The sequence below is a fragment of the Montipora foliosa genome, chromosome 1 (genome assembly GCF_036669935.1).
Source record: "Montipora foliosa isolate CH-2021 chromosome 1, ASM3666993v2, whole genome shotgun sequence".
In the NCBI taxonomy this organism is placed as follows: Eukaryota; Metazoa; Cnidaria; class Anthozoa; order Scleractinia; family Acroporidae; genus Montipora; species Montipora foliosa.
Window position 1 is genome coordinate 11,020,674 of NC_090869.1, and position 7,500 is coordinate 11,028,173.

Sequence of the window (7,500 nt, forward strand, 5' to 3'; positions counted from 1 at the left end):
TTGGGCAAGCCGTACACTATCACATGAGAACGAGGCAATGTGTGCCTGGCAGCCACTCCGAGGGAAATGCAAACAGGCAGCTGATAATATTTCACATTAAATTTTCACAGTTCTTTACCATCAAAGTTTTTAACTTCGATATTTCTTTTACTACCTCAAAAGCTTTCATCTTGTAAAGTAAACTGGTTGAATCCTTTGTTTTCTCTTGAAAAAAGTCATGGAAAGTCTTGCTATAAACAAGCTTCATGTTATATTTTTCTGCCATTCTGAAAAATACAAATTCATCTCATTAGCCATCATTTACGGGTCATAAAAATTCTCCTCAGGTTATTTATTCCATTACGACTGTTACTTCAAAAGGACTGAACAACTTCAATTTTAAATTCTTTAAATCATTAAACAGGGCAATAGCTGAAAATAACATTTCCTACTCATAAAGAACAGTCATTGGTTGCTTAAGACAGTGACCAAAGACAATTCCCTGAACCTTTGCACTTCAAAATAAGAATAAAAATTGATTTCAAGTCATAACAAGGCCTCTTTTAGTTGGTGATATTAGTCCACAGAATACCCTTTGCATCACCACGGTGAATTTGAAAAAAAATTCTACTCACTTTTCAAGCAAAGGACAGTACACCAGGAACTCTGAGCAATCAACCACTCCTTCAAGATGAAAATCATACTTGCAGCCAAATAAGGGATAGTCATCTTTTTGCGCAAAGGTAACCTTATATACATCATTCCCAAAGGAAAGGTCCTCTGACTTTTCCAACCGCCGACTGAAACAGGAACAGAGATAGAAAAAAAAGTACTTTAAATAGTAAAATGATTATTGTTAGCATCTAATAAAACAGTGAATAGCTGCTCAATATCTCACAATAACAGGCAAGGAATTATCCAGAACCAAACAAGTTTCTTTGATTTGAAGTAAAATGCAATTCTCAGCCCGACATTTGCGGTTTGTTATAAACACAATGCTAAATCTCTCTATTTGGTCTTATTTGTGTTGGGTTTCTAGGGTCTGAATCGTGTAACAAACTTGACTGATTAGAATGTAATGTGAAGCGCCAAATTTCTACCCCATATATGAACCATGTGAGCATTAGCCCGACTGATAGAAATGGGCCCACACAAGGACAGAGAAAAACTCTGATCAGGGCGGGAGTAGTGTAACCTACTGTTTACTCATTGACCCCTCAGGAGCCCTGGGATTCCCCCAGTTGACGAGTAAAATCGTCTGGTGTTAGACAGAGTAAAATCTGGTAAGTCTCACTCCCAGGGGTCAATAGGGAGCTTAAGCAACGACGCTGGCGACGCCAACGAGAACATCACAAATGTGCATATTTCATAGTGAGTAAAAGCAATAGCTTTGCACGCTCTGCATGAGCATCTCTTCATTTCGTCTATTCTTTGCCATCATCAGCAAAACAACAACATGAAATGACCAAATTTGAGGTTTTGAGGCGAATGTCATTTTCTCCCCAAAATTGCGCGCTGTTCATACTAGTTTCATTCGTGAGGGTTTCCCACACCTTTGTTGCATCAAAATTTTGGAGTGGTCGCAAAGTGATTACAAAAACGTGATTCCACCTTTAATGAGGTTGTTGCTAAAGCTCCCTAATGGGGTTAATGGAGGGGACATTATAGGTAATGAAATTTAATCTTAGGTTTGAAAGAATCAGCCTTCAATTACTTCAATTTGTATAGATAACCACATGATTTCAAGTATGATTTAGAATAAATAAGAAAGAGAAATATTTTCAAAAATTTACAAAATTACATGAGCGTGTAACGCAAGTGCAATTTGTAGTCTGAGAAAAAAATTACAAGTGCTTATTTATTCCAAATTGCACGAGAAAAATCATGTGATAACTGAATAATACACAAAAACATTTGAAAAGCAATGCACGCATATCAGACAAAAATTGCACCATCCAGGGCTTGCATTTGATTGGCTATGAATGCAACAATTTCACCTTTATTGCACTATTTCAACTTTCTGCACTACAGTACTGTGCAAAAAGAATAAAAACGAATTTCGATGAAATTTGCTTATTGTTCTCTTGAAATTTTGCCGAAATTTCAGGCGAAGAAGTGTGATTTTTCGCCCCGTGAAAATTCGAACGCAGGACGAAAATTCGCAAGCGATTTTTTGCTCGCGCCGGTGATGCAATTTTTCAAATTGTCGCGTTGCCAGCGCGTGATGAAAGTCACAAATGTAGCCACCCTTGAAATGGCTACGCGACAGCAGAAAAAGTCGTTGAAAAAAATCAGCAGTTCAAGGGTGGCTACACTTGCGATTTTCATCGCGCACTGGCAACGCGACAAAATTTGAAAAAATCGCATCACTGTCGTGAGCAAAAAATCGCTCGTGTAGACGCGACTTAAAACGAAATTTCGTAGTGTTGGTCAGCGTTTCGCATTTTTATGAATGAATGGAATCAACAACTGTACTCTTCTCTCAACCTTGAGTGTAAACACGACAAATAACATCATCGCCATAGCCATTTTAACATACCAAACCTAACAATTCTACTTGGTTTTCACGTCACACAAATACCACATTTCTGCATTTCACATTTCTGCACTCTATTTGGGATTAATTGCCATGCTCTCAGCCAATCAATGTGCTGAAAAATATAGTATATTATTAAGGGAAAAAGTAGCCAACTTCTCCAAGTGATTTACCATTCCAATGCCTTCTGTCGGCTGTTGGTACAGTTTATTGAAACCACTTATTAATTTTGTTAAAACACTTTCCATCTCTTTGATTGCACAAAGGATGGAAGGACTGTACAATGTCTTCACAACCTGAAAATATCTTTGAGTGTCCTTTTCATGAGAAAAGAGTACACATAAATTACAAAAATTGTATGGATAAACTTGTTCTTTACTACCAGCATACTTACATCAGTTCATAGCCATTAGGAGTTGTTCCAATAAAAAATCCTCCAACTGTGAGTCTATCACATGCATTCTTTAACATCACGTCAGCCTGCTCATAGCTCTCAAATGAGTAATGAAATGAAAACTGGCAGCTGGTTAAGTCGAACTGAAGATCTTTATCTTGGTATTTATCAGCATGCAAGTTGTTCCTGAAAAAAATCATGAAACCTGTCAAAGCTTTGATCACTCTGCCTCACTTCCTTAGCTATTGTCACACAACCAAGACTGAGATTAAAAATAATTAAACTTCCAGAGAAAAGTGTCAAAATTTAAATAAGACTATCAAACTGATTTTGTTCCTCGCTTCAAGGTCTCCTTAGCCCAGAGGAAGTAAGAAAATCAAGAGAATTACCGGTAAGTAAGAATTTTCAGTGTTCAGGCATCACACCTCCACTTTGGCAAATACATTTTGCATGTCTACATGTAAATTAATATTTTGCAGCGCTGTTCTTGAAGTGGTAAAAGAAAACTGCAGAAGATTTCTGCCAGAAAAGGAGCATGACAATTTACCCTTCTTTCAATATATTAAAATTTAGTCCTATACAAAAGGCATCATCTCGAGGATCTGGGGAATAACCTCATACAAATCGTTACATTTATAATTCCCCAAAGCCTCAAGATGATGCCTTTTGTTCAGGACTTTTTAATATATCGAAAGTGAGCTATTGGATCCCTTAGGGTGTTGTAGAAAAGTCAAAACTATTTAAATGAATTGTATTTTAAATCAAAATAAAACAAATGATAATGAAGTTACAGAGTACTTTGTAATTCATGTACCTTGCTACAATCGGCGGTGATAAATTCTGGTGTAAAGAGTGGATCCCTGTAACGCCTGTTCACATGAGTCCGTTTAAGTTTTTTGTACCTTTCGATCCTCACACTGTTCCACATAAACTTGAGCAATGTCTGCAGAAGAGGAAACACATCAAAGTAGGGTACAGACTCATCACCCACACTTACATGAGAATAGTCGGTATTAAAAATATTGTTTTCTTTCACTCTTGGATATATTCAACAGGTCCTGTTCTCACAACACTTTGACATTGATTAACCCTGTGCAAAAGCTGAAGAATTTACAGACGTTTCCAAAAGAATATCTGCTCCTTGTTGAATTTTACTGACCTATGCAGACAAGCTTCTTTATTCTTCCTCTCTGCCACTTGAGCAGGTCACCACCCTTTCCACAGCATAGATCAAGCACATTTATATTCCGTGAATTCACTCTAGAAGTGTACAAGATAATAAGAAGATTAAAATCAATAATAATTAAAACCCTTTCTTCCCTGAACTAGCCCCTACTGATAGAACAACTTTTGTATGACCTTGAAGAAGTGTTTGCAGTTTGTGCGGACCAATGTTTGGCAAGATTAAAACAAAGCTTCTCCATATTCCTGCAAAGGAAACTCCTAATATGGGCAGTAAACAGTTCGACTGCCCAATCACATTACTGCATTTCAAATGTTGTCAAAGCGAAACTCTCCAGAAAGTGCCACAGAGAGATGATGTTGTTTCTATCTGAGTTTGTTAAGCCAATGAAAATTTGCGCTCCTTTGTTTTTGTTCGGTAAGTCAATTAAATGTTTTGCATTTTTGTTTTCATAATGATTTTACATTTTGTTTTTCTAGGTCATATGAAAGTCGCTCTGTACCAATTGTCTGGCATTAGACAGAGTAAGATGTATAAGTGGGAAAGGAGGAGGATAAAGTTTAAGGGGGATTTCATGTAATTTGTTTACCCACAGAACATCTTAAGGGTGCATTGCGAATCAACTTGGACTTGTTTGTTTTCTGGAGAGGAAAAACCTGGAGTATCCAAAGAAAAACCTCTCGGAGCAAGGAGAGAACCATCAATAAACTCAACCCACATGTGATGCCGGGACCACGAATCGCACCCGGGCCACATTGGTCGGAGGCGAGTGCTCTCACCACTGCACCATCCCTGCACCCCTACATGTAGATTTCGAGTGGACGTACAAACTGTTACCCCCTTCTCCCCTGAACTGGTGCCCATTGCCAAGCAAAATGGTCAGGTGTAAGACCAAAAACAGAGCCTAAAAGGCAGGAGCAGGGGACACATTCTCCTTTCTTGAAACATTACTTAGAACTAGGAAGTTACAATGATAAACAGCAATAATAATATTATTGTTGTCACTTGCAGTCTAACTTAACTTAGGCTTTGTTGAGTGAACGATCCAAAGTCTTTCTGGTATTCTTGATAAGGACAGTAAAATACTTGATCATAAACTTTGTGGGACACGAAATAGTCCACACTGTTCACAAAGGATATAGCAATCTTTGCTGCTGTCAACACTAAGTCCTTTAACCATTCAACCAATCATCCCTTAGAGCAGGGTTCCAGACTAACATTTTACCTCACCAGCCTAGTGGCTAGTATCAGGTCTGATTTCACTAGCCAAATCTAAATTTGGAAAGGTTGTTCTTTTGATTACAAATTGAGCTACTATTTTTGTGATTGAAATTTCAATGTGAAAGTGCCATTATACGCATGAAAAACAATTGAACGAGATAAGTCGCTCCACATTATCTCTTCCTTTTTTTAAATTGGAGTAAATTATATTGGGATTCAACTTCTAAACAAGTACTTGACCTCTTTCCATATATATATAATGTCAAAAACAGTCGCAAACAGTTTGCAATGGCTCGATTGCAAACCGCGATTGTTTGCGATTAATATGTTTTCCATATGAGTGAACGCTTTACGCAACTTGATCTCACTCACATGTAAGAAAAGGGTACAAAACTAAAAGCAGAATTAGTCTTTGCGTTGTGTTCAGCTTCTTCTTATGTTGGCGTTGTTGCGAAGAAGACAGAGAGGAAGTGCCAAGAGATGTCACTGATTCTGGGTCCGATACATTTTTGAGGAGAAGCATTATGGCTGCAGCACAGCCAGTGTCAAATTATACTGTAGGAACTGGCTCTTCGTGATCGAGAACTTTACTATAGGTCTATTTGGCGGGGTATTCCCTTATAATATTCATTAAATTCACAGTGTTTTGAGTAGTATCCTCATTGCCACAATCGTACTCGGACACCATTTTCATTAACTTATACCTACTTGCCTCTAATTCATCAAAACATATCACACATGCACAAAAATGTCGTCGATTGATCGCAAACAATCAGAAACAGTTTACGATTGCGGTTCCATATTGTTGTTTCCGCGCTTTTGCATTGCTATTGGCAATCATTGGCGATTGGTCCGGGTGTTTCCATTTACGCAAACTGTTTGCGAAGGTGCTTGCGATTGTTAGCGGCGGAGTTATACCCATATGGAGACTAGGCTTTAACAGCAGCCGAGAAGTTCCGCATGATTTCACACGTGATTAGTGATTAGTCATTCATCACGGGGCGCAGGAAAACTATGTGTGTGTATAATTCACGTTGGTTTCACAGTTCTGTTTTTGTTAGTTTCTATTCTCTCTGTTTGCCTTATTCAGTATACAGAGCATTAAAAGAGCTTTCAATTAAATTTTGTTGTTTCCTTGTGTCATATAATAAAGTATAGAAATGACATTGTGGACATTCACAGGATAAAAGAACTTCACAGCAAAATACCATTCAAACTGTGTAATGAAGTGTCTCCTTGAAGAGGCTCGGGTTTTCCATAATAATATTTAGCAGATGGTGTCTAATGGTAAAGACTGAAACACTGTTAATCCAGGCTTTTTAGAAAAGCAACATTTCAACATCTGTTTACAACTATTAAAAAAGTAAAGGAATTTTAACATCGATAACTTGTAATAGTAATTCAACTGACAAACCTGAGCTCTACAGTGCACTCAGTTTACTCCCCCCTTTCCATCAATGCTCCATTTTATGGGTATTTAAAGCTATTTAAGCTACACAGAATGGAAAGAAGTCAAAACAAGGATGCAAGATCCGGGAATCAAACTCAGGATCTCTTGCACTAAGGTCCTGCACTAACCGACTGTGTTATCCATGCTCCTTTTGTAGGCAATTCTTAAATTGCACCTACAACTGTAACACTGAAAACTTCTTTTTGCTAAAATAACTGTGACAAATGGTGTTTTATGGCAAAAACGCTTTTATTTGGTTGAATCCTCATTTTTTAATGCCCCGTTGAATCTGAGTTTTGAGTGGTTCACGACCGTGCATGGGGAATCTGAGGAGAGTTTAAGCTGTAACGTCAAATCAAGAATGAAGTCTTCAGCTGTCCCAGTCAGGTCGTTGGATTTGCATGAGTGTCAAAGCCTTTTTGCAGCACAATTTTTCCCCTGAGCTCCACAGTCACCAGATTTCTGTTTATAATGACGATGTCTTCTACTTCATCAGATTCTGAAATGAGTTTTGACTCAGAAGACTCTAAAATATGTTACATCACTGAAGTAGAAAAGATAATGACGAGTCACGCTTATCAAAATCGCTGACTTCAGCAATGACGACCAAGCTGATTTAAATGATAAGGATCCTCTGACTAACAAAGACTGGACAACCAAATACCAGAAGGAGATGGACGCTGACAAACAACTTAAATGAACTCTGACAGACAGATTCAAAGGCAATGTAAAAGTCA

General features: G+C 37.9%; 1 pseudogene; it reads right to left on the bottom strand.

Annotated features, from left to right (window-relative positions):
• The window catches only part of LOC138009652 (probable serine/threonine-protein kinase drkD), a 20,716-nt pseudogene that overhangs the window by 10,743 nt on the left and 2,473 nt on the right, over positions 1-7,500 (bottom strand).